At 48.0% G+C, this 27,868-nt stretch overlaps 3 long non-coding RNA genes across 4 annotated transcripts; 2 read left to right on the top strand and 1 right to left on the bottom strand.

Annotated features, from left to right (window-relative positions):
• Positions 1 to 7,971: 7,971 nt before the first annotated feature.
• Positions 7,972 to 10,451, bottom strand: LOC143443746 (uncharacterized). Its single transcript, XR_013113011.1, has 4 exons — positions 10,298 to 10,451; positions 10,012 to 10,104; positions 8,839 to 9,463; positions 7,972 to 8,722 (listed from the first exon to the last, which is right to left on the bottom strand). It is a non-coding gene; the product is annotated as an uncharacterized LOC143443746 (long non-coding RNA).
• LOC143443745 (uncharacterized) lies at positions 9,425 to 11,977 on the top strand. Its single transcript, XR_013113010.1, has 2 exons — positions 9,425 to 9,806; positions 10,956 to 11,977. It is a non-coding gene; the product is annotated as an uncharacterized LOC143443745 (long non-coding RNA).
• An 8,477-nt stretch (positions 11,978 to 20,454) lies between these two features.
• On the top strand, positions 20,455 to 23,348 carry LOC143443747 (uncharacterized). Of its 2 annotated transcripts, XR_013113013.1 has the most exons (3): positions 20,457 to 21,248; positions 22,657 to 22,749; positions 23,120 to 23,348. It is a non-coding gene; the product is annotated as an uncharacterized LOC143443747 (long non-coding RNA). The 2 variants fall into 2 exon arrangements; XR_013113012.1 differs by having other exon boundaries at positions 20,455 to 22,749.
• The last annotated feature ends 4,520 nt before the right edge of the window (positions 23,349 to 27,868 follow it).

Here is a 27,868-nt window from a genome sequence, read left to right on the forward strand (position 1 = left end):
CTGGGTGGCCTTGTTCTTAACTCTTACAGGCTGGAAAAACAGACTGGAGGTGTCTGCAGTTCAGGATGCACAGATATAAACACACAGGTGCAACATGGAGTCGGGGAGGAGCTGGCTGGCCACCAGAGCTGAGTGGGCCCCTTTCCTAGTCAGAAAAACTCTTTTCAGTGGGTGCAATTGAACCAGTGTTCAAGGAAGAAACTGTATGCTTGAATCTAACTCTGGAGGCAGGGATAGGTACTTACTGTTTGGCTGAAGCAGAAGAGTTATTTACTTTTATGTGTATGGGTGCTTTTGCCTGTGTGTATGACTACCATGTTCATGCTGCTGGCCCCTGAGGTCAGAAGGAAGCATCCACTCCTCTGGGACTGAAGTTACAAACAGTTGTAAGTTGCTGTGTGGGTGCTGGGAATTGAACCTGGGCCCTCTGGAAAATAAGCCAATACTTTCTGGGTTGAGGGGGTGGCAGGGCAGGGAATGGCATTCCAGACAGGTTTTCTCTGTGTAGCTATGTGGGTCCTGGTACTTGCTCTGTAGACCAGACTGGCCTTGAACTCAGAGGTCTGCCTGCCTCTGCCTCCTGAGTGCTGGAATTAAAGGCGTGTGGTACAACGCTGGGCTCAACAAGCCAATACTCTACTGGACCCACCTCTGCAGCCCCACCTGGTATTATTGAGGAAATGTGGAACTGACTGAGAGAGCATGAATATACCAATTACTGGTTTGTGTTCCTTTGTTTCCCTTTGGTTCAAAACTATCAAGTCTTATCTGCAGTTTTCTATCAGTTAATACTGTATCAGGACCATCTGGTGGTCAGTTGAGGGTAAAGAAAATAGGTACCCAAAGGGGGATCGATCTGAAGAACTGGGCGCTGAGAAGAGGAACCCCAGTTATTGGGTAATAAAGGGAAGAACAGGTACTGTAGTCCACAGCTGATGTACACACTCCAGACATACAGACTACAATGAAATTAGGACTAGAAAGTCAATTCCATTTGTATATGTCTATTAAGAGTATGTAATGTCTTCTGTCTAGCCTGCATGTTATTCCACCTGCATGTCTGATGACTGTCCCATGAACAGGAGAAAGGCATACCTAAATCACTAGGAATCTCCCTCCAGAGGCCCAACAAGGGCACTCACAGTTCACAGTGCTGATGACTCAAGCCCTTCCTGTAACCAGGGCTCCCACAGTCCACAATAAAGCTTTTTGTCTGCCCTGGTGTGTACATGTTCCAGTGAGGACAAAGAGTGACACTAGTGTTTGGATCTGTCTTAGACACGTTGGATGCCGATGTGGGACAATGGGCAATGGCAACTCAGCTTCCAAAAGCACAAGTAGCCAGCACAGCTTTGAGGAACTCAGCCCAGGAGCAGCAGCACTTTGACAAGGGACCGCCCTTCTCATGCAGAACCTGTTCCAGAAGGAGTAAGAATTCATCTTTGAAGTTCCTTAGCTATTTGAATAAAGAACATAATTATGTCTAGGAGAGTTCTCACCCTTGACAAATTTGCCAGCAATATCATTTGAAAATGCTTTGAGTTGCCGAACACTTAAAGGATGGTTACATCTGTGGTACTGCAACTCATTCATGTAAGTCATGTTAAACCATTGAACAGCTAGCTGAAAGGTATTGGCTCATGCCTAGTATGCACAGGGTCCAATCCTCAGGACTACAGAGATAAAAAAAAAAAAAATGGTTTGCAAAACACTGAGGGATACCATAATCCCCACCCTCAGGAAGATGGACGAAGCAGGAAGATAGAAAGCACAGGGCTAGTCTGGACTACGTGGTGGTGAGTTGGAGACCAACCTAGACTGCAGAGTAAGACTCAGCAATCTATGCATGGTTTGTGGCGGTGATCAGCACATGGCTCATTGGCCTTTGAGATTTCAGAGTTAGGGGGAACTTTGGCATTTCCTTCTTTGGGGTGGTGGGTTTCCTTGTGCAGTTTCACCCAGCCACCAGTAGAGTTGGACAGCTGTCTTGAGAACTGAGGACTAACTGGTTCTCAGTCCCTAAGTTGTAAGGTAGCATACTGTTCTTGCAGAAGACCTAAGTTAATTTCCAGCATGCTTGTTGGCCTGAATCTCCAGGGGCAGGGATCCTGTATGCTTCTCTGAATCCAGCAGCCCCACACTCCTACATAGATGCACATACATGATTTTAAATAGTCTGCTTTATAAAGAATGCCAAAGGTTAAGTAGAAGTGTTGTTTTTTCAGTTTTAGTTTTTTGAGACAGGGTTTCTCTGTGTAGCCCTGGCTGTCCTGGAAATAGCTCTGTAGACCAGGCTGACCACGAACTCTCAGAGATCCTCCTGCCCCTACCTCCTGTCTGCTGGGATTGAAGTGCTGGTGGATTTTGATATAAACATAATAGTCCCAAGAGCTCCAGGATAATGTTTTAGAATGCCCCCTGACTCTAGTAGAGAGACCTTAACCACTAAAAGAAGTTTGGGGTCTGTGGCTTTTATCTCTTTCCATGTGGAGGTGACCCATGTTTTGCCTTACTCCATGTGAGAGGGAAAGAACACTTTCATTTCAGACTGAAGGAGGGAAACTCTGATCCCATAATATTTCCTGTTCTTTCTGAATTCTAGATCTGAAACAGACAGAGGGCAACTAGGAGCATCTAGTACCTTGTCTTTCCATCCACTGTCAGGGCCCACAGACGAGGACCTACGACTCTTCCCATTGACAGATTTATTTTCTTCTCAATTTCACTCCTTGTATGTCAAATGGGAAGCTGTCCAGGAATAGTTCTCAGTATTAAATGAGATATTGTACCCGAGGCACGGAGAGTGGGTGTGCTTTGTACTGAAGAAATGCTGATGGGTATGGCCATGCTGCTGACCCCGCACAAACTGTTCTAATGCCCCCAGACAGCAGCAGGAATGAGCTTTGAGGGCATGGAAACAATTAGGAGCTCAAGGGACGAGAGCATAGAAGAAACTGGATCGGCTAGACAGAAGACATTACATACTCTTAATAGAGACCTATTTTTGTTCTGAGACGTGACGTCACCTGTGGTCACCTGTGGTAAGGATCTTGAACTCATTATCAGAAGGGAGAGAAATATTTCTGGTGATTGGAAGCTGTTCTCCAAGCCGTGGTCCTCTCTGTCTAGTTCTTATAATGGTAGCCATGGCACCAAAAGCCGATAAAACTTCAAAGAGGTCGGCATAGTACTGAAAAGCTTTCTCCTGTCTTGTGGCACAAATCCCTGAAGTCATCTTGAAATCTGATCTTTACAGTGTTAAGTACTGTGCTGGGTGCTCATCTCTAAGGAACTGAAGAAGCACAGGAGGTAGGCAGTGTGGGGTTAGGTCTTGCTGATCCTTACTTGGGGATCAGGGTAGACTACAAAAGGAACTGGAAGGTGCCTGGGACAGCAGGCGTAAGAGCTGGCATTTCTAGCTGCTCTCACAAGTTGGAGTCGACGTAGAGCTCCTGCTTTGCTTGCCCCTGTTTCCTCCAGTGTGGGTCCAGGGTAAACACCACATGGTTCTGAAGCTTCTACGCCCTTTCCTTGCCTGGCCCTTTTCACAGGCAGCTCGTTCCTTGTCCCTCAGGTGACCAGCGTTGCTGGCTGGCTGTTTGGAGCAGTTGTTTTGTGTGTAGTTTCTGCATGCATTTCCTTAGTCAGTAGTCTGCATGCTTCTGCATTTTTCCTTGGGCAGTTGTGGAGAGGAGCTCTGGGACCCAGCTTGGTTCTTCCTCCTTTGAGTAGATGTCTATACACACATGGAAAATCCACTTTGGCTCCTACCATCTTAGAACTGTCATTCAAAGTGAAGCATATCTGAAAGGCGCACCACTGCCCGCAGCTTGGGGGGCTGGGGGTCGGGGGGGGGGGAATGTTAGTGCAGGAGAGTGCAGTGAAGACTTCAACTGAGATGAGCAGCCCAGGGCAGCTACAAGGAGAAGGCTGCTCAGGCAGGTTTGATGGTTGCCATGGAGATTGCCCACCATGCTGCATAGAGGAGGAAACATAGGGAGATCACCTGAATCTTGAAAGGGCTTAGGGAGCCTCAGAACTTGTCACAAGAGTGGAGAGTCCACGGGGACAGGCACTCTCTTGTCACTGGAAGAGGTCACACAGAGGCTGAGCTAGATGGTGCCAGGGTGAGCTGGGGAGGATGGGGAGAGCTGCCCTTTCCCTGCCTCTCCCTCCTCCCCATGTACCCTTGTCACAAGGAGTCTGATCAAAGCCTCCACTGTCCTGGCTTTCCTGTTGCTCTCAGAGGAGGGAGGAGAAGTGAGCTCAGTCCAACCCTAGCACAGAGTCTGTAGAGGCCTCTCACAGCGTAACTCACCAGAAAGAACCATCATTGGTGTGACCTAGTGCAAAGTAAAATTGCTGAGGTCCTGCTTGAAAGCATTAAGAATTGTGTCAATGTTCAGAACACCAAATAAAGGGAGGGAGGTCACACTCTAAAAATGTCAGCCTTCCAGGTACCAGTATGGAGAGGTGAAATGGACACAGGGCCCCAGCTCTAGTCCAGAAGCTATCTGCAATTGCTGCCTGCTAGCAAAGGGAAAATTGATTTTCTCCAGAGACCATGTCAGTGGGTGTGTCAGCCACACTGCAGGGCAGGCCTAAGTAGTTGGTCAGAAGTAGTTGGTTATCCAGCACAAAACAAACTTCACATTGTTGGATTGGTTGGTTGGTTGGTTGGTTGGTTGGTTGGGTTTTGTTGTTGTTGTTGTTGTTGTTCTTATTGGGATTTTTATTTTGATTATTTGAGAAAGAAAACATGGAGTTGGGTAATAGGAAGATAGAGAGGATTTGGGAAGAGCTGGGGGAGAGGAAAACATGATCAAAATATATTGTATGAAAAAATTAATTAAAAAGAATACAGATTTTAAAAAATATAGATATATAGATGTTAGCCTGGCCACAAGGAGGAAATGAGAAAGGGAGAGGAGCCAGGTACCTGAGGGAGGAATCAGACCCCTGAATGGGGATCCCAGGCTGAGGAGGGGTGGTGATCACTAAGGAGACCTCAGGGTTTGATCTCTGATACTCCTCCCATGTATAAGGCACCCCAGACAGTAGGAGTAAGAATGAAATGTTCAACTGTAAAGACTCCAGAATTGCCCTAAGAAACAGGGTACCCAGCCAGGTTCTTACTGACCCCCTAAGTGGGTACAAAAGGGTCCCCTGGCACAGCAAAAGCTTCAAGGTCCAAAGCATATAGGCCTGAGGTCAGAAGCTGCTCAAGATGAGTCCCTTAGGACCACACTTGTTGGCACAGAGGGAACTGAGAGCCAAGGGAATATGGCGGCACCAAGACACCTGTATGATGGCCTCTGGGTATCCTAGGTATAGCCTCCCAACAGTATGTGGACAGAGATTGCAAGATCTGTGCCTCCTCTCTCCTGTTGCATTACATTGCATTACAAAGACCAACACAGAAGCAGAATTGTGGAGCAGTAGGGGGGGATCACTGAGCTGTTGTGTACTGAATGTGCTTATTGAAAAGAAGCATAAAAGGGGACAGGCTATGTCGTGATTACAACACACATGCGGACAGCATGGGTGGCATTGTTACTATCTAGGGGTCTTCATACAGTTTATGTTCCCTGACATAGAATTAAAAGACAGGAAAAAAAACTCATACACAGCAGGTAGCAACAAATGACAAACTTGATCACAGGTGAAGAAGCTTGCACATATACACACACAGCAAAGCACACACACATAGCAACGCATGCATACACAGCAATGCATGCATACACAGGACAAAACACACACAGACACGCAGCAAACACACACATATACACAGACACACAGACACACAGAGAAAAGCCCACAGAAAGACTCTCCCGATAGCAGAAAGGAAATGAGATCTGTTTTCTCTCTGGAAGACTGAGGTGTTTTGGTGGCTTGGGATTGGTTTCCTTTCCCTAATTCTGGGTCAGTCAGCTTAAGCAAAGGAAGAGAAGCTGCTGTACCCACAGGCTCCACATACCCATGTTTGAGACTAGCCTTGAACAAATTTGACCAGCCTGGATCAGTCCGCTAGAATAAGGGGCAGCTGGTGAGAGAAAAGCCTAGAAGGCTTGCACATCCACACCTTGGAGCTTGTTAGATTGGCAAATTGTGTGGAATCTGAACTGTTGGAACAAGCCAACTTCAAGAGTGGTGCATGCACCTGATCTCAACAGCTAGAAATTCTCCTTCCAGGTCCTTATCAAAGAAGCTCCAGGTCTGAACTTGTGACTTATCTGGCAGACGGGTTATTATGTCTACCCTGTCTGCCTTCTAGGTTCCCAGGGGTTCATCTAAATGGGAATGTGTACATACAAGGGTGAGTCGGCTGGGCACAGGTAACATAAGATACTCATTAGAAAAATGAGCCTTCTCACTAGGCTTGACATCATCTTCCCCGTCCACCAGGCCCAGTGTAGGCTTGGGTCTAAGTGGAATGTTTCCTAGGTCATCTGAGAGCCAGAGAATGCTTATCCAGGTGCCATGGTAGGGAAGCGGCCCCTGAGTCTGCATACTGGAAAATCCATGTGCACAATAACAATATGGAAAGGTGAGCCTGTGAGAGGAGACAGGGTCAGGAGGGTGCTGCCGTTGAAAAGGGTAATGCTTGGTCACAGGGGTCAGTCAGCACGGGAGTGGGTTCCTGAAAAAAGGCTGGGCCCCCTTTCCTCCTGCTCTAGTATGTTTTTCTTAAGACAATGCCTTGCTGTAGAAGAGGCTAGCCTAGAACTCACTATGGTACCTAGGCTGGCCTTGAGCTGTGGAGGAGGAGCTCCTTACCCCAGCTCTGTTCTGATGGAAACTCAGCTTCCCCAAGTAAAATGCAACCTCCAAGACGAGGCTTTAGCATCAACCACTCAAGCTTTGTGGTACCTGGTTCATGTTCCCGATGACTTCTCTAACGTAAGAGATCTTTGCTACTGAGGCTGGACATCTAGTAAGGACAAAGCTGAGTCTGGCCCAAGGACTTGGACTAGACATGGTGGACATCTAGAGTCCGTTGGGATCACTCCATTAGACAATGGAGGAGGAGGCAGGAGCAAGACAGTAGGATAATGTCCCACGGCAGTAGCTGTGTGCAGTAAGCCAGGACAGGATACCCTGTGAACACTTGATCTCGGACTCAGGCTCAACCACTAACAGCTGTACTTGCTCCAAACGTGCAGAAGAGCATACAGCACCAGCACAGAGAACACTCCTGGGCGCTCAGGTCAGTGGTCGGCACAGGGCCACATGCCCAACACACAGTAGCAATGGCAGGTATGGAGTTCCTGTTAACTTGCAGCTCAGTGGGGACCTCAGAGCTTCAGGGCACACATGCACAGTGCAGGGTGCACACTGCACTCACACTGTGATTTTGCTGTTTACAATGTGGAGGGGAGGAGCCTAACATTCCTAAATTCAAGAACAAAATCAGGACAGCTAGATCCTGGTAGTCACACAAGGTTAGTTCCATGTAATGACAGCACATAATGACATCCTATGACTCAGGGTTTTCTCTTTTCATCTCATCCCATATATTCATCTCCTGGGGCCACCATAACCAATTGATCCCAACAGGGCTGCTTCACACAACAGAAATGTATTAGCATTAACACAAATTGGGATTTCCAGATGTCCTAAATCATGGCATTAGCAAGGCTGGTCCCGCCTGTGTTCCCGATGACCCACAGAGGCCTTGGTGTGTCCCTCCACCTCCACTCCACCTGAGCTACCTTTCTCCCCTCTCCACAGCGTCTCTCCTCAGGACATTGCTCTCGTTAGATTAAGAGCCCTGAACTCAGGGTGGCTCCATCTCAAGATCCTGGTAGAGTTTTGCCTTCTAAGAGAACAAACTGGGGTGATCGTGGTCCAGGATTGTCCATAGTCACACCACTCTCCTGGAACGCTGAGGAACTCTGAGGCTAGAAGAGAACATGGGTCACACAGAGCAAGAGGCCGCAAGGAGGAGGGTGAGGATGGTGAGTCCAAATGCTGGGTGTGGGCCCGAGGCCTGTTCCCCCAGTTATCCAGTTGTAGTTCACTGGGTTGTTTAAACTGGTCTAAGCTGTTACAAGAGTTGTCAGGCTGAGGATGTAATTTGTTTAGTGGGTTACTTGCTTAGAAGGCATGAAGCCCTGGATTTGATTCCTAGTGCCATATAAACCAACTGCGATGGCACAAGCCTGCAATTCCAGCACTTGGAGGTGGAGGCAGGAGGACCAGAAGGTCAAAATTATCTTCAGCTAGACAAGGAGTTCAAGGTTAGCCTGGGCTATACTGAGAAGCTATCCATCCATCCATACATACATACATACATACATACATACGTACATACGTACATACATACCATACATACAAACATAAATGAGTTCATCCTAGTTACTCAGCTTAACTGTCAAATTGACAGAACATAGAATTTACTGGGAAGAGAATTTCAATCAAGGAATTGCCTCTCATAACGGCCTGTGGGCATGTCTGGGGGCAGGGATTGTTCACTGAGGAAGAATGCCACTGTGGGTAGCACCATCCCCCATGCTGATGGTCCTGAACCACACGAGAAAGCTAGCTGAGCGTGCACCTGAGTGCCAGCCTGCGGCTCCTCCATGGTTCCTGTTGGGTCACTTTGTGAAGGGACTTTTCTCAGAGAGAAGCAAATGCTGTTTGGAATAGCAAGCAGGCCCGTCTGACTTCAGGTTCCTTTCTTGAGTTTCTGCCTTGACTTCCCTCAAGGAGGGACGGTAGCCTGGATGTGTAACAAATAAACCCTTTCTTTCCCAAAGTTGCTTGGTCAGGATATTTTATCACAGCAACAGAAATGCCCCAAATCCCAGCTGCTCTTTTGCCTCAGCGTCTATTTACCTCCAAAACCCAGTTCCAGGCCAACGCCTCCAGAAAGCCTTCCGTCACCAGAGCTTCCAGTCTGATGCCTTTTTTTTCTTGGTTCCCCACACACTGGGCACATCTCTGTTGTGTCCTGTAGCAGCCATGCCAGAAACTATTGGCCTGTAATCCCTTCCGATCCAGAGGTGAGCTCCTGCCTCCTAGCTGTCTCAATACAGAGGTGTGTAGCAACGAGCAATGGAATTGCAGTTTGCCTTGGCTGGGGCAAACTGTAGACAGAGCCAGAAGCCTTTCAGGGAAGGGGCACCCCAGTTTCACTCCTCCCGCATCCCGAGCTGGTGGGAAGGAAGGCTACACAGACCTCCACAGCCATGGCTCTAACGGCCACGGCTCCCACAGCCACGGCTCCCACGGCCACGGCTCCCAGACCTCTACTTTCTTTTGCTTGCTTATTTTCCAGCTCTCCTCACTGGGACTCACTCGGCCTCCGGGGCCATTGGCCTTCAGTTCAGCCCAGTCTCCCAGGTACTGGCCAGAGTCCAAGGTAATCCTTGAGGTCACTCTGAGTGATGTTGGTAAACGGCCCAGGAGATTAGGTTACTGCCAGATACTGTTCACTGCCTTTGTTCAGATCCACGTGATGCTGCAGGAGGAGGAACATGGGCTATGAATAATTGAGGAAATCTCAGGTTCTCACCGATTCCCTAGTGATGCTGATATGCCCGGAAACCCGAGAGGAGGTGACCCTTGGGTGCTACAGCTAGGATTGAGAGCGGTCAGAGCCAGTCACTGATTGAGACCCAGAGTCTACTGGTTCCTCTCTGCCCCATGTGGGAAGCCCTGTCCAGCTAGGAGTTCCCAAAAGATCCGCAGAGAGGAAGGAACGGCCCACGGATAGAAACCCAGCTGAGAATCACTCTAGCTTCGAGCGCTGTGAAGACAAAGAGAAAACAGGGCCTGACTCCTGCTGGAAGAGCTCACGGGAGGTACGGTCACCCCGAAAAAGATATTCAGTCCATTGTGGGAGTCCTGATAACAAGGTCCAGACAAGACATAAACACCAAGCAGGGGCCAGAACTAGCCAAGCTGCTATAGGGGCCCAGCCCACAGTTAGTACCCAGGCAGCCCCATTCCCCTGAAGCCTCCATGTACTCCAATGCAGAGCCTTTGCAAAGCATTCTGGGAACTAACTTGATTCCTGCTTCCTCAGTACATCCTGAGACTGCTGTGAGACGCAATGGCTGCAAGGGTGTTGCCTGTCACCTCAAGTCCTTGGGCTAGTATCTGGAAGACAGGAAGGAAGGAGAGATGAGAGGCAGCTCCACTTCCTGGTTTCCTTCCTTATCTAGAGGAAGCTCACAAGCTTGCTCAGGCTTCTGGCCACCTGCCCTTTGACTCCTACTATCACAGACAGCTATTTTGTAAGTGTGTGTGTGTGTGCGCGCGCGCGTGCCTGTGCCTGTTCGAGTGAACCTACCGGGTCTGAGATGCAACTCCAGAAGCCTGGCATTTGCACATTTGTACATCTGTGCGTGGGTGTGGCCACCTGTGATAACTCCTGTTTTCCCCAGGTGGTCCCTGTGCAGATGACCTCGTGCTGTGTTCCTGCCCCAAACCTTCATTAGCAAGCACACTGAAAGTTTCCTCTCTGTGTTCAAAGTTCAGAGTTTGATGACGTCAGTTTAGTATGCTGCTGGTCATTGCACGGCATGCAGCCAGCTTCCTGGCTTCCAGAGCTGCTATATGTACCCTGACATCCATACTTCCCTCTTCATTATTAATAAGCCATGTGCTTCTAAAGAATATGTGTGTGTGTCTGTGTGTGCTCACATGCACGCACACATGCATGTGTGCATGATCTCACATGTATGAGTGCATGCACACATACATGTGGAGGACAGAAGTCATACAAAGAATGCCATCTACCCTGGGTTTTGTGGAGAAATCGGCTCTCCTTGGCCTGGGGTTTGCCAAACTTGCTGGCCTTGAGCTGCAGGGATTCATCTCCACCTCCTCAGTGCTGGAATCCCAAGCCTGCACCACACCTGGCTTCCATCCCTTTCAACTTCTGCATGACATGCCAATCTTTCCCAGAGTACTGATGGTGCCTCCTCTTCTGCTCATTCATTTCTCAGACCAGCTGTGTGTCTCTCAAGCCACTGTGTGTGAAGAAGCAGAGACAAGTAAGACCTGGTTTCTGTCCTCATGAAGTACACACTCATCTGAAGAAAGACCTCGGCTCTGCTCAACTGCTCAGAGGCAGACTCTGATAAACCACGGGGACACAGGGAAGGAGGTGCATCCCCCAGAGAGACACAGGGAGAGGGGCACATCCCACAGGGATACAGGGAAGGGGGTGGGCACATTCCCCCTCACCCCCCCAAGAAATCTAGAAGGCCTTCTTTGAGGTCACGCTTCTGGTTCCAAAGCTAGGAGATACTTAGTCTTTACTAAGAAACTAGGTCTGTTCTTTAGGCCACCAAGTTTGTCACATTAGGTACAGGAGATGAATGTGAGAATGTACAACCCAACGTTCACAAAGGTTCGAGTGCAATTCTGCACAGAGGGCTGTGGGCAAGTGAGGAGGGGCAGCTGGGCACACAGGTGCAGATAAGTACACCATCTTCCGCAGCTTTTGATATATACAAAACAAACTCAAAATGGGGCAAAACCTAAATGTAAACAGAGTATTGACACATGCCTGTAACCCTGACATTCAGGAGGCAGACACAGGAGAATCATGAGTTCAAGGCCAGCCTGAGCTACGAAGCTAACCATTGTCTCACACAAATAAACAACCAAAGTCAACAAAGGAAAAACACTGACTGCAGAGCCAAACCCTGGGCTGAACATGGCAGCTCGTGAGCGTGGCAGCTCGTACCTGTAACCCAGGCACTGAGGAGATTCAGGCAGGAGGATTGCAGAGAGTTCAAGGCCTGCATGGGCTACAAGGTGAATAGCATGCCAGCCATGGCTGAAGCAAATAAACAAACACAAAGTAAACCAAAAAAACTAAGTATAAAAATGAAGCCATGAAACCCTTGCAGAACCAAACAAGGAAACCTGGCTCTCTCCTGTTAAGCCAGGGTTTCTCAGCTATGATGAGCCATGCAATCAACCTGACAACTTAAATTAAAAGTCTTTGTTATCATTTTAATTTTTAATGTCTATTTTTAATGATGGTTCTTAAATGTTTTAACCTTCTTTTAGCCCATTATCTACCAGAGGCAGTGGAAAAGAAAGGCTATGGGGGACCTGTTCAGAAATTGTTCTCTGTAGTAAATCTCATCTGTGTCATCAGGAAATTAGTAGTTTAGTTCACAGGTCAGCAGCGACAGCTTGATCCAGTCGCAAATGCTTTACGGATATACCAGTAGTCCAATTTAGTAAAGTTGGGATAGCAGCAGTGGCAACAGACTAGCAGGAAGGGCCAGGCCTTAGTCGAATCCACACAAGTCAACAGGAAGGGTCAGAGCCAACAGGAACATCAAAGAACGTTTTCGGCTGTGCCTCTCTCAGTGAATCAAAACACGGGGATCAACGAAGACTTGAGACCAGTCAACGTTTAGCGATACAAACAAGCCAAGCTCAGCCTCCTTCACTGTCTATCAAGGCTTATTTGTTTTCTCTCCAAACATGATGCCCACAGGTCTTGTCTCACTATGTGTCTGGCCTCAGCACGTGCCTCTGTCTCAGCCGACGTCACTCTGCCAATCGGCTCAAGTCCAAGGAAGTGACAAGAAGCCGTAACACACCACCAGAAGCTTTTTGGTGCGTTCTTCTCTATGGAGTCCCGACAAACAGAGCTCAACTACACAATGTAAGGCAGACCAATACATGTGTGTCGTTAGTGAAGAATCCTTCATCACGTGTTCTTTCACGTGCTTGCTAAAGCAGAACACCCTTTTGCTTGTGTCTGCTTCAGGACAACACTCCTTCATGTGTCTGCTCCAGCAAAACACCATCTAACACAACTGACTTTCCAAAGAACCCTTAGGTTTCCACTGCACTGTGTCCTTTATGAGACACTGCTGACAGAATGAAAACCCAATCACAGATGAACAGGTGGGGAGCAAAGGAAGACGTTATATTTTAATTTTATTTAAAAAAAACAAACCCCTCTTGGGCTCAGTAATAATTAACCCTTTAAAACCAGCAAAAGATTTTACTTTTAAATTTGATTATTATTTGTGTGTTGAGACAGGGGCTCACTCTGTAACCCTAGCTGACCTCAGGCTCTCAGAGATCTTCCTGCCTCCACCTTCCTAGTGATGAAATTAAAGGCAGGAACCGTATTGCCTAGCTACTTTTTAAAATACATAAGTGTGTGCATGCCTGGGAGTGGGTATACGCCTGAGTGCAGCATCTGAGGAAGCCAGAAAAGGGTGTCAGATCCCTAGAGCTGGAGTTTAGGGGGGTTGTGAGGTGCTAGATATAGGTGCTGGGGACCAAACTGGGGTCCTCTGCAAAAGCAATAAGTGCTTTTAATGGCTGAGCCGTTCCTTTAGCTCCAGGCAAAAAGATTTTGTTTTAATAAATTCGTCATCAGATAAGGCAAGCCACAGAAAGCTGTATAGAGTCTCAAGCTGTTAGGAAATGCAAATCAAAACCACAGGCTGCTAAGACATTCTGATTAGAACATCAAAGCCATCAAGTGTGGGGACTCAGAGTACCTGTGTATCTTTTAAAGGTCAGTGGATTTTGATTCACTCCCCACCTCTGCCCCCCACCCACCCATAAAAGCAATGTTTCACAGACAGCAAAAGAGAAAACATCTCCATTGCAAGAAAGAAATTTTCTCTCAGCAATGGCATGAGAAACTTGTTTAAGAGGCATTTTACCAGAGGAAGTTTTAGACCCTCGGGCTATCTACGCTGTGAGCTGTAGGCACCTGTGTTGCAGTAGAGGATGCTATGAGTGCCGCCCAACACACTTGATGACATCAGTATGCAATGTCACAAAGCTGGACACCATTCTCATTGAACAAATACGACAGAAGACAAAGTGGGGAGAGGGCAGAAAAACCCCAGGAAGATTCTAATGAAGTGATCTGCCCAAGACATCTTGGTTGTCACCATGTCTACATCTGGAATCAACTAAAACCCAATCATATTATTTGAAATAGGAAAACCCACCTTCCATCTGGTCCACACCTTCTGGTGCAGCCCAGATAAAGGGTTGTAGAAGAAGGAAGCTTTGCTTTTCGCCTTCTTGCTCTTACTCTCTTGGAAAGTTCATTTGTCCTGTGATGTGGCCAGTGTTAAACCCATTTTGCCAGGATTCCAGTGCAAACCAGCAGCTCTTCAAGACTTCCTCAGGGCTTCAGGTCAAGGCACACAGCCTTGAGGACTGAACCAGATTCTCAGCCTTTCTGTCATGCCACAGCTGCTGACTGTATCCTACAAGCCAGGCTCATAAATCCTCTCTCTCTATCTACTTAAAATCTACTGATGCTCTCTCGGACCTGGCAACCCATCCCCAGGGAGGGAGGGAGGTCTATATCTGCCCCAAGGCAGGAAAGACAAGGGTAGAAAATTTGGCTGGACTGTCTTCAGTCTTTAGGGACCAGAACAATCAGACCTACCAGATGGCCCAGCGATTGCATGCTGAGGGGCTTATCTGAGAGAAAGGAGCTTGCGGCCATTCAAAGACTCACACTCAGAAAGGCTTTATCTGAAATGGCACCAAACACAAACAGTGCACACGTCCCCTTCATTGGATAGGTGAGCTATGGGTTGTTAGCACAGTGGGATAATATGCAGACAAGCATTGCCTGGATGAACCTCATAATAACCATGCCAGTCAAAAAAGAGCCGTCCTGTACACAGCTTACACTCAGCATTCTATAGTATGAGTCTCTAGAATCAAAGGCAGATCAGTGGCCTGCGGTTAGGAGTCAGACTGGGCATCAAAGGTAGAGGAACGGATCACAGAGAGGCCCAAGGAGGGAGGAACATAGATAGATTCTTTGTCACACACCAACTTCAAGGGTGTGTGTGACAAAGGCCAAGACCTCGCAAAGACTTTAGATTTTATTTTTCAGAGGCCAAGACCTCGCAAAGCATGCATTTTAAATACCTTCTGCTTGTCTTGCATCAGCCATAAAAAAAAATAAATAAATAAAAAATAAAAAAAAAATAAAAAAAACTTAAACGAGATGGCTCCAGTGTTTCTAGCTTTGGTGTAATGGCTTTGCACACTGGTGGAGGCAGGCATGGATCTGGGACCAACATGCTTCTGGTCCTCAGTCCCAATAAGCCCTGGAACTCCCCCCACCTCTGTACCACCTCCAGGCCTGGATGGACACAGCAGGCCATCACGGGTCCTACCACAGGTTTTGCTTTAGCACATGAGTCTGTCTTAACAGAACTCCTTGTTACTCTGTCTCAGCTGACGTCACTGTGCCAATCAGCCCGAGTCCTCAGAAGTGACAAGAAACTGCAGCACGCCACTAGAAGTTTTTTGGTGTGTTTCTCTCTATGGAGTCCTGACAACTGGAGCTCAACTATGCAATGTGAGGCAGACCGATGCAGGCTGATACATGCATGTTGTTAGCGAAGAATCCTTCATCACGTGTTCTTTCACATGCTTTCTTTAAGAAAGCAAAACATCCTCTTATCTGTGTCCACTTCAGGAAAACACTCCTTCACGTGTTTGTGTTTGCCCCAGCAAAACACCATCAGACACAACTGACTTTCTAAGAACCCTTAAGTTTCCACTTCAATAACCTTTCCTTCTTGTTCATCCCCAAGATCACATGTTAATATTGCTATCACGATATAAAACTCTCTAACTTTTTCAAGTTCCATAGTCTTTAAAAACTCAAACACTTTAGAGGGTCAGTATCTCCAGCTAGAGACCATGTTAATATCTGCAGCCCATGTTACCACCACCAAAGTCCACAAGGATATATGTGAGGGAAGGACAGCCGGTCCCACCCCTCCTCAGCTGATAGCGTCTCCCATGGCTGCAGGCAGAAAGACTCATCTTCCTTGAGGGTACTGGCCTCAAGGAAATTGACCCTGCACCAGTGAGTATATAGACAGCATAGAATGGACTTCCTTTTTCCTTTTTGGAAGGAAGGATTCTATGGGGGAGGGGTGGACATGTGAAGACTGGGAGCTGAGCATAATCGAATGATGGATGTGTGATTCCCAAATAATTAATAAATACATAAAATATCCCACAAAATTTTAAAAAATGTCCAGTATCTTTAAAATATCTAAAATCTCGCCGGGCAGTGGTGGCGCACACCTTTAATCCCAGCACTTGGGAGGTAGAGGCAGGCAGATTTCTGAGTTCAAGGCCAGCCTGGTCTACAGAGTGAGTTCCAGGACAGCCAGGGCTACACAGAGAAACCCTGTCTCAAAAAAAAAAAACCAAACAAACAAAAATAAAATCTAAAGTCTCTCTAAAATTCCAAATCTCTTAATTGTGGGTTCATTAAAATAAAAAAAATATATATAATAAGTTACATATTTCTTACAAAAAAAAAAAAAAAAAAAAGCAGAACCCAGTTACTTTCAAATCAAAGCAAACCCAAAATCTAACAGTGTGAAACTAAGTGTCCAATTTGAAATCTTCTGGGCTCCCAAGAGCTTGCCACAGCACACAGTGTGTCTCACAGCACACACAGTGTGTCTCCTGGGCCCAGCCAGCTCCACTCCACAGCTACTGCTGTCCTTGGCAATTGTCCCATGGTGTCTCCAAAATGCTGGGGTCTGTACTGCCATCGGGTTGCATCAACAACAACTGCCACTCCTAGGCTTTCTTCGGGGACGCTAACACTCCCACATGGTGCCAAATCTCAAATTCTCTCCATGACCTCTTTAATCCTGAGTCTTCTGCTTCCACTGAGACTCTATATTCACCAATGGCCTCTCCTGGCCTCTCACTGTGGCAAGCCTCAGCTGCCATCCATGACCCCTTCATGCTTTCAAAACCAGCACCACCTGGGAGTCTCTTGCATGCAACCAAATCCCAATAGCCCATCAACTCACACCCCTTTCTGATCTGAACACATTAATGCTGCTTTTTTTGTGTGTATCATCTGACACAGCAAACCCTTACCATGTTCCTGTGGGGAGATTTTTAATGATTTCTCATTTAGAGATGAGGAATAAAGAGAGAGTATTGTGAGAATTTCTGGTCTCATCTCACACACACTAGGCAAGTGCTCCACCATGAAGCTACACTCGGTCTTTAAAACAATGTTTGCTTGTGAAAAAATAAGCATAATAGACAATTTGTTAGCCTAACAAGTCTTAGTGTAGAGTGGACAGTGCAGAGTGTATCCACTCTATGGTAGATCCCATAGGCAATCCTTTTTTATCTTCCAATATAGAGATTTTACCCACAGTGACTCTACCCCTAACCCCTCTGCTCTGCCAATCACCATTCTGGTGCATTTCCATGAATCTGAGAAATCTAGATACCTCCTATGATCGAAGTGCTGGGTTTATCTGTCTTTGCTTTCTTTCTTTTCTTAGTCAGGGTTTTGTGTATCCCAAGCTGGCCTTGAACTTGCTCTATAGCCAAGGATGCCCTTGAACCTACACCTCTTGAGTGTTGGTATCAGAGGCTAGCTCCACCATACTTGGTTACTTGTGTAAGGAATGCTGGGGACAGAACCCAGTCTCTGTGAATGTTTGACAAACACTCTAACAACGTAGCCAAATCCCTCATTTGCCCTTTTGTGATTGGCTTGTTTTACATAATTCATTCAAGTTCATGCCTATTGAACTATGCATCATCATTTCCCAGGGTCTCTGTTTCACAAGACATCTACAGACGGGCAGCAGTGACTCATACGACATAGTGAATGTTCTTTGTACCTTAAAAATGCAATGCACCTAGCCGGGCAGTGGTCGTGCAAGCCTTTAATCCCAGCACTTGGGAGGCAGAGGCAGGCAGATTTCTGAGTTCGAGGCCAGCCTGATCTACAGAGTGAGTTCCAGGACAGCCAGGGCTACACAGAGAAACCCTGTCTTGAAAAACAAACAAACAAACAAAAAAAGAACCTTAGGTGGCTTTCAAGCATCCAGACAGAAGAACCAGGGAGCATTTTTAGCTAAATGAGTGTGTTTCGAAAAAAAACCAAAAGCTTTCCTTTCCCTCTGCTTGGTACAAAGATCACTGGAATGCTTTCTCGGCTATGTGGGAAGCTCTAGAGGGGAACTCACATGAGCAATATGCTGGAAGCATGGCTGATTGTCTGTGCCGAGCTAGAGGAAGGTTCCTGAACCCACTGCACAGGGAGCCAGTCTAAACCCAACCAGGCAAGTGCTCTGGGGGTGCACATAATCCCAGGACCTAGGGAAGACCTCTAGGTCCCTTCCTGCCCAGGGCCTCATCCTAGAAGGCAAGGTCTCCACACGGGCCTGTGTCCCTCCCCTGTGGGAGAGCTTGAATCTGGCCTAGTGACTCAGCCATCTTTGCCCCGGGGAATTCTTGGAAGGAGGTGAGGAAATTCTGCTTTCTGTGAAGGTTATGCCTGGGCCTGAGGTAGGAGACTGGAGACTGCAGAATGCTGGTACAGCCACCCCCTAGAAGCCTTAATGGCAGGGGAGGTTCCCCGCATTATCATTCCTTAAAAGTTACTGGCAGGGGAGTTGGTCGGGACACTCAAGTTCTGGAAATGAGCTCACAGGCTTTGCAAATCTCCCTTGACCTGTCTGACCTGCTTGGGCAGTTGTCCCCAGCAGTGGCAGAAGCTTCAATCAGGTTTCAGGCTCACAGGCTTATTCATGGTTGAAAACAATCTTTTATTTATCCATTTATCCAAATAAACAGGTTGGAGTACTTAGAGGGACATTCTGTGAAGTAAAAGGAAGCACTCAGGTTGCATTCACAGTATTTCCAGCACAGGAAGGCCTTGGTGGGACAAACTCTGCTTTGGAAAAACATGGGCCTTCTCTTCCACAGGCACTTCTTTATCATGTCACCCTCAGAGTACCTCATCTCTGGCCTTGCCTACCTACACACTTCCTTGTTCAGATCACTCCAGGACAGTGATATACTGCCTGGTGTCTGGTGACCGATTGCCTGTGCAACCTGACTTACAGGCTGCTGCTCCTAGACCAAGTTGAAATCCAGATTCCTGACAACCTTTGTCCCACAAACCCTAACATCCAGAAGGCCAAAAGCCAGGTAGCATTATAACCTCACCATTTACCCAAAAGACTTGATCTCTGAAGCATCCGATGCTGGGGGGGGGGGGGGGGGGGGCGACGATGACACACACTGTTGTAATAAAACTGCAATTGAAGACCCCCATACACGGGAGACCCTTCCTCAAGCCTCCGGAAATCACGACCACCCAAAAATCACAAGAAACCATACCTGGATGCAATCAGCAGAGGCTTTATTAGGGAAGTAAGCCGGCGGTCAAAACAACAAGCTCTTTAGCTCCAAGAGCAGGGTTTTGGCCTCGAGTGGTGGGTTAAAGGGTCTTTTATAGCATGGGGTTGGGGGAGGAAGGCATTTTCGAGCGCTTACACATGATTGGTTGTTTTACAAATTTTGAACATAGCACTGGGAAGACCAAGGGAGGGGTAACCAAGAACAGTGGAACATTTCAGAGAATCTAGCCCAAATGATCTAGAGTCATGTGAAAATCACTGCACACTCATTCTTCTCAAAAATGTGTGTTTGTTTTTTTTTTTCCATGCTATTGTGCCCTATCCTGCCATTTACCAACTATTTCAGATTAACTATCTTCCGGCTATAGCCCCACCTAGGTGGCAGCATCTTTATCTGTAGTCAGGAATGCCTTCCTGCCTTGGGCCTCTCCCACCCATAGGTGGAAGAGGCTTGAGGAATGTAATCCAGCAAGTGTCCTTCACCTGGAATGTGAAGGCCTGAAATCTTATTTTCAGTTCCGAGGTCTGTAAGGCGAAAAATCTACACATATTTCATAAAATGGCCTTTATAATTTTTCACTCTACACAATTGGCCCGTGTTTGTGGTTCTTGTCCAGGGCCCCAGCACTTGACATGCATTACCAAATGTCATTTCCACAATTTTTAGAAGTCAGCACTGAGATTGGGACTATTTTTAACCCTTTAGTAAAGAAAACCAAACCTCAGTATGCCAGAGGCTAATTCTCAAACATACCTGCTTGTCCCCAGCCTGTGCTTCTGTCCGACAGTGTTATCAGTTTGCATGGCCATTCTCATCCCCAGGAGGGTGTATAGAAACTGACCACTGGGCCAGGCAAAAGAGTTCCTGGTTCAGTAGCTCTGAATGTGGTCAGAGCCTGAAATTCTTAAAAGCTCCCTCGGGCGGCTGCTGCTCCAAGGCTCAGCCCACTACATAACAGGGGGCTCCAGACCTCCAGCAGACAGCCTGCCTCTCTCATACTCCTCTGCTGTGTTTGTTTCTCGGTCGTAATCCAGGCAATCAAGACCCTGCAGTCAGGGAGCCCTCCAGAGGAGGGAGACATCAGAACCCAAAGTCACACTCCATAAACAGCTTCCAGGACCGCACAGACTTAACAGCGCGTGAGGCCACTCTAGGTCTAACCTGAGCCAAGCTGGCCCCATTGGGACACAGCCTTCAAGCACACTGGGGTCAGGGCTAAGCAGGAAATAAGACCCACAAGACACCTCATGATTCTTACTCTGTGTTCAGCTATGTTCAGTGACTGGATGGCCTTTTTTCTCACCCATGAAGGACCAGGAGGAGGGTCAAGAGGAGGACCAGGAAGAGGACTAGGAGGAGGAGGAGGAATAGAGTTGAGTGAGACAAGATGAAGGAAGTTGGTTGACTGAAGCTGGGATAACTTGATGGTGGTTCCTGGGAAACCCTGCCTCCCTTCCCTGCTTTCTAAAGCCCAGCTCGCCTGAGCAGGTAAGAGCTGTGGGTTGTGGGTCCCAACTGTTAGTATTCTGTACTTCACCTCCACAGTTACCTGGCAACAGCCAGGTATGCTCCTCCCCACAGTTACCTGGCAACCGCCAGGTAGGCCTGGCCCACTATAAAAGGGGCTGCTTGCCCCTCCTCTCTCTCTTACTCTTAATCTCTTACCCTCTTGATCTCTTGCCTCTCTGTCCCCCGCCCCCCTTCTATTTCTCTCTTTCCACGTGGTCATGGCCGGCCTCTATTTCTCTTCTTCCTCTTCTTCCATCTTCTTCGCCCCACCTTTGCCCTATCTCCTGAATAAACCTCCCCCCATTGGAACCATGTGGTCTGTTCTGAGCCGCAGTCGGAAGGACGTCTGAGCTAACAACTAACGCCAACCTCGGTCTGGACTGAGGCACTCTCCGTTGTTTGCTGCCTTGACTCTAACAGCAGATGTGAGTGTGTGGCTTACATGACAGAAGTCAAAGTCAGAGGCTCGGGGCCAGCAGGGTTGATGAGGACAGTGAAGGAGAATCCCAGACCTCTCCCGAGACTGTGGTACTCTGCTGGACATCTCTGGTGTGATGGTAAATATTGACTGGCAACTTGGCAGAATCTTGAATTACTCAGAAGACAAACTATCAGGCATGCCTGAGACTGTTTCCAGAGCAGGTTAACTGAGGTGGGAAGACTCAGGCTGAATGCAGGTGAAGGCCTTTCATGGGCAGAGGAGGAGGCAAGCCGAAGGTACACCAGCATGCATCTCTCTGTGGTTCCTGACTGCAGATGCACTGTAACAGCTGCTCACCCCTGCTGTCACGCCCCACCCAACCCCACCATGATGGACTGTAGCCTCAAACCGTGAGCCACATAAACCCTGCCATTCATAAAGTCACTTTTGTTGAGTACCTTTTGACAGCACAGAAATAGCTAACACACCTGGCCTGTGGCTGCATCATGGTCTGTTTTCCCGTGTGTTCCTTCTCCTTGTGTGTGAGCATTTCTGAAAGGCAACAGTCATTGGATGAGAGCCCACCAATGGCCTTCTCTGACTAAATACATTAAATGTAGGCATCCTGTGCTGAGTCAGGTCACGTGCTGAGGTCCTGGAGTCAGGCCTCCAATACGTCTTTTTCTATTGATTAGACTATTACATCTAGGGGGAAGACATGTTGGAAACCAGAAAGTCAAGAATAGGTGGTCCCTCAGGCTAGGGAAGAAAAACATCAGGTGCTGGGAGCTTTAGGCTTCTACATCTTGGGATCTCTGAGGCTAGAAGAGAAAAGTTGAGGGCCTAGGGGGTTGAACTAAAGCCCCTCCCCCATAGGTGCCACCAGTGAGGGGCCCACACTGCTCACAGGAGGGCTGCATAGATACCCCCAAATGCCACACCCCGACAAGAGCAAGAGCTGCCAGGGAAGGAAGCCATGCTAGAATTTCAAGCTTCCCTTTCTAGAACTTTGCATCATGGGTAAAAATACGACACTCTTCATCTCCTTTCTGAGGCACAGGGAGAAAAGAGGTCACTCTGGGGGCACAGGTCTCACTGGGCCAAACACCATCACTCAAGCACCAGGTTAGCTCCCTTTCTTTGTTTTCTTTCATCCTTATTTCTTTTCACTTAACAAAATAATTTATTTTATATGGATGAGTTGTCCAACCTAGATTTGTGTATGTGTACCATGTGCCTGCAGTACCAGAAGAGGGTGATAGAAACTAAAGTTACAGATGATGGTGAGCTGCCTGCAGGCTGTGACTGGGACCAGAGACTGGGCCTGTAGTCTGTGACTGGGACCAGATCTTGGGTCATCTACAGGCCTGGCAGTGCTGTTGACTGCTGGGTCATTTCTCCAGCCCTCTTTCCTCTTTTTAAGAATGTTTGTGGGTTTTTATTTGTGTGTTTGTTTTGAGACAAGGTCTAAGTTGCTCTGCAGGCCTCCTACTAACTCTATGACCTTGAATTCCTCATTTGCCTGCCTCCTAAATTCTCTACAGGTCTGAGTCACCACACCTGGTTTGTTTGATACTGGGGACTGGATGCCATGCTTCTTCCTGTGTTCTAGACAAGCACTCTGCCAACTGGGCCAGGTATCTCCACCCAGGCCATCTCTGGAGGTGGGCTGCTTCTAAACTCCATCAGGGGAGAGGGAAAAGGGGCCTTTCCCAGTTTGTGCCTAGCTCAGGCCCTTGGTAAGAGTAGCCGGTGTAGTTCTCTGTCAGGGCACGTGTGTGCAGTGACCTCAGGCACACACCTCTCAGAGTGAAGCTGGGGATCACCACAGACAGGAGCACCACAGAGGGGGGGGGGGGCACCACAGAGGGGAGCTCATAGCACAGGGAATGAACAGAGTCAGAGAGGAACAGGAGTCCCGGGCTGCTGGAAAGCCTGGGTTGGGGGAGGGCCTCCTGACTTGTCCCCACTCTCTCATGACCTCCCTGAACTGTCTGTCCTCTTTAGGTGCACCTCTTCAGTCTGATGGCTACTAGCCCCTCTCTAAGCTCTGGCAAAGCTGCCAGTGGCACATTAAGGAAATCTCTGTCTGCAGTGCGTCTAGGAAGAATCTTCAAGCATGAGAGTCCCACACCCGGGGCTTTGGCTTCACCTTTATGGGCTCACACCAAAGTCATGGTGGGTGAGGGGGAAGAAAAGAGACAAGCTCAGAATAAATCCTCCCCAGGTTATCCAACCTATGGGTCCCAAAGTCCCTTCTGAAACATCTCTGTCACGAAGAACACCGTTCACTGACAGTCCTAGAAATGGGGTCAGCCTTTCTATATTCAGACACCAAGCAATCTCAAAGCCTCCTGAGGGCTTTTCCTTCTGCAAACTTTCATAATGCACACATCCCTACACACACACACACACACACACACACACACACACACACACACACAGAGCTCGATAGCCCACTGAAAGATCTCTGAACCATTTCTAGTCTCCCCCTTCAGTGCCTGGAAGATGCAAGTGCCCTCATGTGACCACAAAGCCAGTTGGGCTGAGGAGGGGCACAAGGTCGACTCTCCTACTGATGTTCTTGTCCCTGGATGCTCATCAATCCATGCAAGGAGGCCCCCCCAAATTATAGACACCCACACATCATCATTGGCCCCAAATGAGGAGGTGGCTGCCATAGCCCAGGCCATATGTGTGTGTGTGTGTGTGTGTGTGTGTGTGTGTGTGTGTGTGTGTGTATATATATATATATATATATATATATATATATATATATATATTCACTCTTTTCAGACACACCAGGAAGAGGGCATCAGATCCCATTACAGATGGTTGTGAGCCACCATGTGGTTGCTGGGAATTGGACTCAGGACCTCTGGTAGAGCAGTCAGTGCTCTTAACTGCTCAGCCATCTCTCCAGTCCTCAGGCTTTCTTTTCTTCTTCCTTTTCATTTTTCCTAAATGTCAGGGTATCATTGGAGTGGAGATGAGCTGTTGAAAATAACTTTTCTCTCTCTCTCTCTCTCTCTCTCTCTCTCTCTCTCTCTCTCTCTCTCTCTCTCACCCTCTCTCTTTTGTTTTGTTTTGTTCTGTTTCTAGAGAGGGTGGTGATGGTTCTCTGTGTAGCCCTGGCAGTCCTGGATCTCACTCTGTAGACCAGGCTGACCTTGAACTCAGAGATTTGCCTGCCTCTGCCTCCCTAGTGCTGATGTCAAAGATATATGTCGGGCTAAAATAACTTCTTGATAATAATGCTCCAGCTGCCGACACTTGCCTCGTTAACATGCAGACCAGAGTGGGTTTGGGGCTTATCTAATACCGTTTCCTGGTACTCTCAGAGAGGAAAGGCTGTGTGGCAGCTTTGCCTGGTGCTCCTCTGATCTGCTGCCCATAACCAATGCTGGCATCTGCGCACGGCCGGGACAGCTTCCAACTGGCCTCCCCAAACACCAAATGTTAAAGAGGGGTGAGCTTTAAAGAAAAGAGATTTGTTTTGGCTCACAGACTTGGGCCAAGCTGAAGGCACTGCATCTGATGACAGCCTTCTTGCTGGCAGAGCCCCAAGGCAGCCAGAGCATCGAGAGGCCAAGCTGAAAGGGGGACTCCCTCAGAAGTGTGTCTCAAGAGAAGATGGAGTCCACATCGGGTACCTTGGCAGGAAGCCACCTCCCCTGAGTGGCTGACTGGCAGGGGAGTCTTCAGGACCACACTGAGGACCAGACTTTGATGGAGGAGAGCCAAAGCAGGCCAAAGCTGCTTCTCTGACGGGGGCCCAGTAACACGAGTGCTGCTGACAGAAACACCAACTGCCCACAGACATGCCAGCATGGGGTGTTGGCCATCTCAGGCTCATGCACTTGGGCAAGCGCACACACAGAAAGGCCTGGCTGGTCTTTTCTTCCCCACATAGTAGCAAGCCACGACTACCCCTGCAGGGAGAGTACTGCCAGAGCCACGGGACATAGCTCCCCGTCCACAGACTCTGCTAGAAGTGTTGTCCCTAGCTTGGACTCTGATGTCCTGTCATTTCTTCTTTTTCCTAAGATTTTTATTTCTAGGTATGTGCATGTATGAATGCATGCCACATGTGTACCTGTGGAGGCCAGAAGACAATGCCAGATCCCTTGGGATTGGAGTTATAGGCGACTATAAACTGCCCGAGGTGGATGCTGGAAAGAGAGCACTGTGTGTTCTTATTCACGGAGCCGTTTCTCCAGCCCTTGGTGCCACTTAACACAATTTTCCATCTCTAGTAGAACCAATAAAAGCCTCCCATTTGGCCATTTCTTCTGGTTTTCACTCACTTTCAAGGATCTCCATTCATTTGAAAAATTATTTTATGTATATAAGTGTTTTTTATGCATCCAAACTGGAGTTATGGATGGTTGTAAGGCACCATGCAGGTTCTGGGAGCCAGATTCAGATTCTCTGCAAGAGCAGCAAGTGCTCTTAGCTGCTGAGCCATCTCTCCAGCCCCTGCCCATGTATTAACACATACATTTTTTTTCTGCTAATCTTTCTTGTGTCAACTTGGCTCCTTGGTCTAGCCCAAGATCCTAAGAACAACAGTGTTCCCCAGCTCCTCGAGGTTGAGGCAGGAGGATTCTGAGTTCAAGGCCAGCCTTAGCAAGACTCTATATGGAAACCAAAACCCCTATCATCTGTTTTCTGTGGAAAATAGAACATTGCTACCTGAAGTGGAAACTTAAGGGTTCTTTGGAAAGTTGTTTGGATGGTGTTTTGTCGGAGCAAACACATAAAGGAACGTTTAGTGGAAGTAGACACATGTGAAAGACTAAGGCAGACACATGAAGAAACTTCTCGCTGAAGCAGACACAGGAGAAAAGATGTTCTGCTAAAGCAAGCACATGAAAGGACACGTGATGAAGGATTCTTCACTAAAAATACACATGTATTGGTGCCTTACATTGTGTAGTTGAACTCTGTTTGTTGGGACTCCAAAGAGAGAGAAACACACCAAAAAACTTCTGGTGGTGTGCTGCAGTTTCTTGCCACTTCCTTGGACTTGGTAGAGTGATGTCAGCTGAGACAGATGTCCTGAGGCAAGCCCCGTGGAGGACATGTGATGTTTGGAGGGTATAACTAGGACTCAATGGACAGTGATGGAGGCTGAGCCTGGCTTGCTTACAGAGCTAGCTGTGCAATGCTTGTGGGTCTCGAGTCTTCGATGAGAGAGACACAGCCAAGAACTTCTGGCATCCCTCCGGGTCCCTCCTGCTGACTTGTGTCGAGGCTGAGGCCTGGCTGTTCCTTGTCACCACTGCTGCTGACCTGACTCTACTGCACTGGACTGCTGGTGTATCTGTGAAATGAGTGGATCGAGCTGCCACTGCTGACATGTGAACTGAACTGCCCATTTCCAGACAACATAGAAGGGAGTTGTTCCAAAGAACCTTTCGTTTTTTAGCCCTGGCTGTCCTAGAACTCACTCTGTAGACCAGGCTGGCCTCCAACTCAGAAATCCGCCTGCCTCTGCCTCCCAAGTGCTGGGATTAAAGGCGTGCACCACCACCGCCCGGCCCAAAGAACCTTTCAAAACAGGTCCATTTTCCCTGTATCCTTTCTTTCCCACTACCTCTGACGGGAGGTGGAGTAAAAGAGAGGTTAAAGTATTTAAGAACTATCATTAAAAATAAAGTTTTAAAAAAATTAAAGTCACAGCTACCATTTTTCTTTAAGAAAAGGTTTATTTTGGCTCACAGTTCTAAAGCTAAAGACCACCAGCCAATGGTGGTGGGTGCTTTCTAGAGTCCCAAGGCAGGGAAGGGTTTCATGGCGGGTGGAGGTGGAGATTGTCTGCATGCATACATGGACATGTGTCCTCTGGTCTGTCTGTCTGTCTGTCTGTTATGCTCTGTCTGTCTGTCTGTTCTCCCTTGTGTCCTCACAAAATCTTGCTCATCCCCTAAACCATCTCTGCCCCAGAAAACACTGGGTTAAATTTCCACCCTCTGAATATACTTTATACCTAGAGCTCATCGTAGCTTTTCAGAGAGGACAAAATATACTCTAGTCCCAGAAAGAGCAGAGGTGGGTAGGTGCGGTTGTTAGCTGCCGCCTTCTTCTTCTGCCCATTCAGGACTACACAGGAGGGCCGGCACAAGTCACTGACCAACACTGCTCCGCTCTGACGGGGTTGGGAGCTTGTACAGCACAGCATCTCTTTTGCCTGGACCACGGGGCTTTCCTGGAATGCAAACGTCTAGTGTGATGCTGAGGGACAGTCCCGGGGGAGCAGGATGTTTGGTCACTGTGCATAGCCATGTCCCGGTGAGGTGAAATCTTGACACAGATTGCTGAAAAAGCATCAAGGGTGCTTATGAAGGATGAGTGTTATGCTCTATGAGTCTGGAGAAGCACTTGACACACTCAGGGACCTTGGACACACACTCGTGGTGCCCAGAGCACTCAGAGTGAGCTCACGGGGTGTGCTTTCGAAGCACCAAGGACCCCCATCCCGTGGACTAAATTTACAGTTGACTGAAGTGGGGTTTTAATTGGTGAGCTGTGAACTGGATGGGAAGAAAGGGGATCAGAGAATGGTCTGAAGACAGGGTGTGGGAAAGGCTTCCCACTGGAGCAGGCTTTGGTAGTCAGACCACTACAGTCAGACTCGGAGTACCGTGTGCTCAGATATTTACACGACAAACCTACACCTGTTGGCTGTAGGCTCCCTCTCCCTTCTGCGCCTCTTCAGTTTCTTTCCTCACAAGGCAGGTAATGGAAGTCAGA

The sequence above is a fragment of the Arvicanthis niloticus genome, chromosome 10, assembly GCF_011762505.2.
Source record: "Arvicanthis niloticus isolate mArvNil1 chromosome 10, mArvNil1.pat.X, whole genome shotgun sequence".
Lineage (NCBI taxonomy): Eukaryota > Metazoa > Chordata > Mammalia > Rodentia > Muridae > Arvicanthis > Arvicanthis niloticus.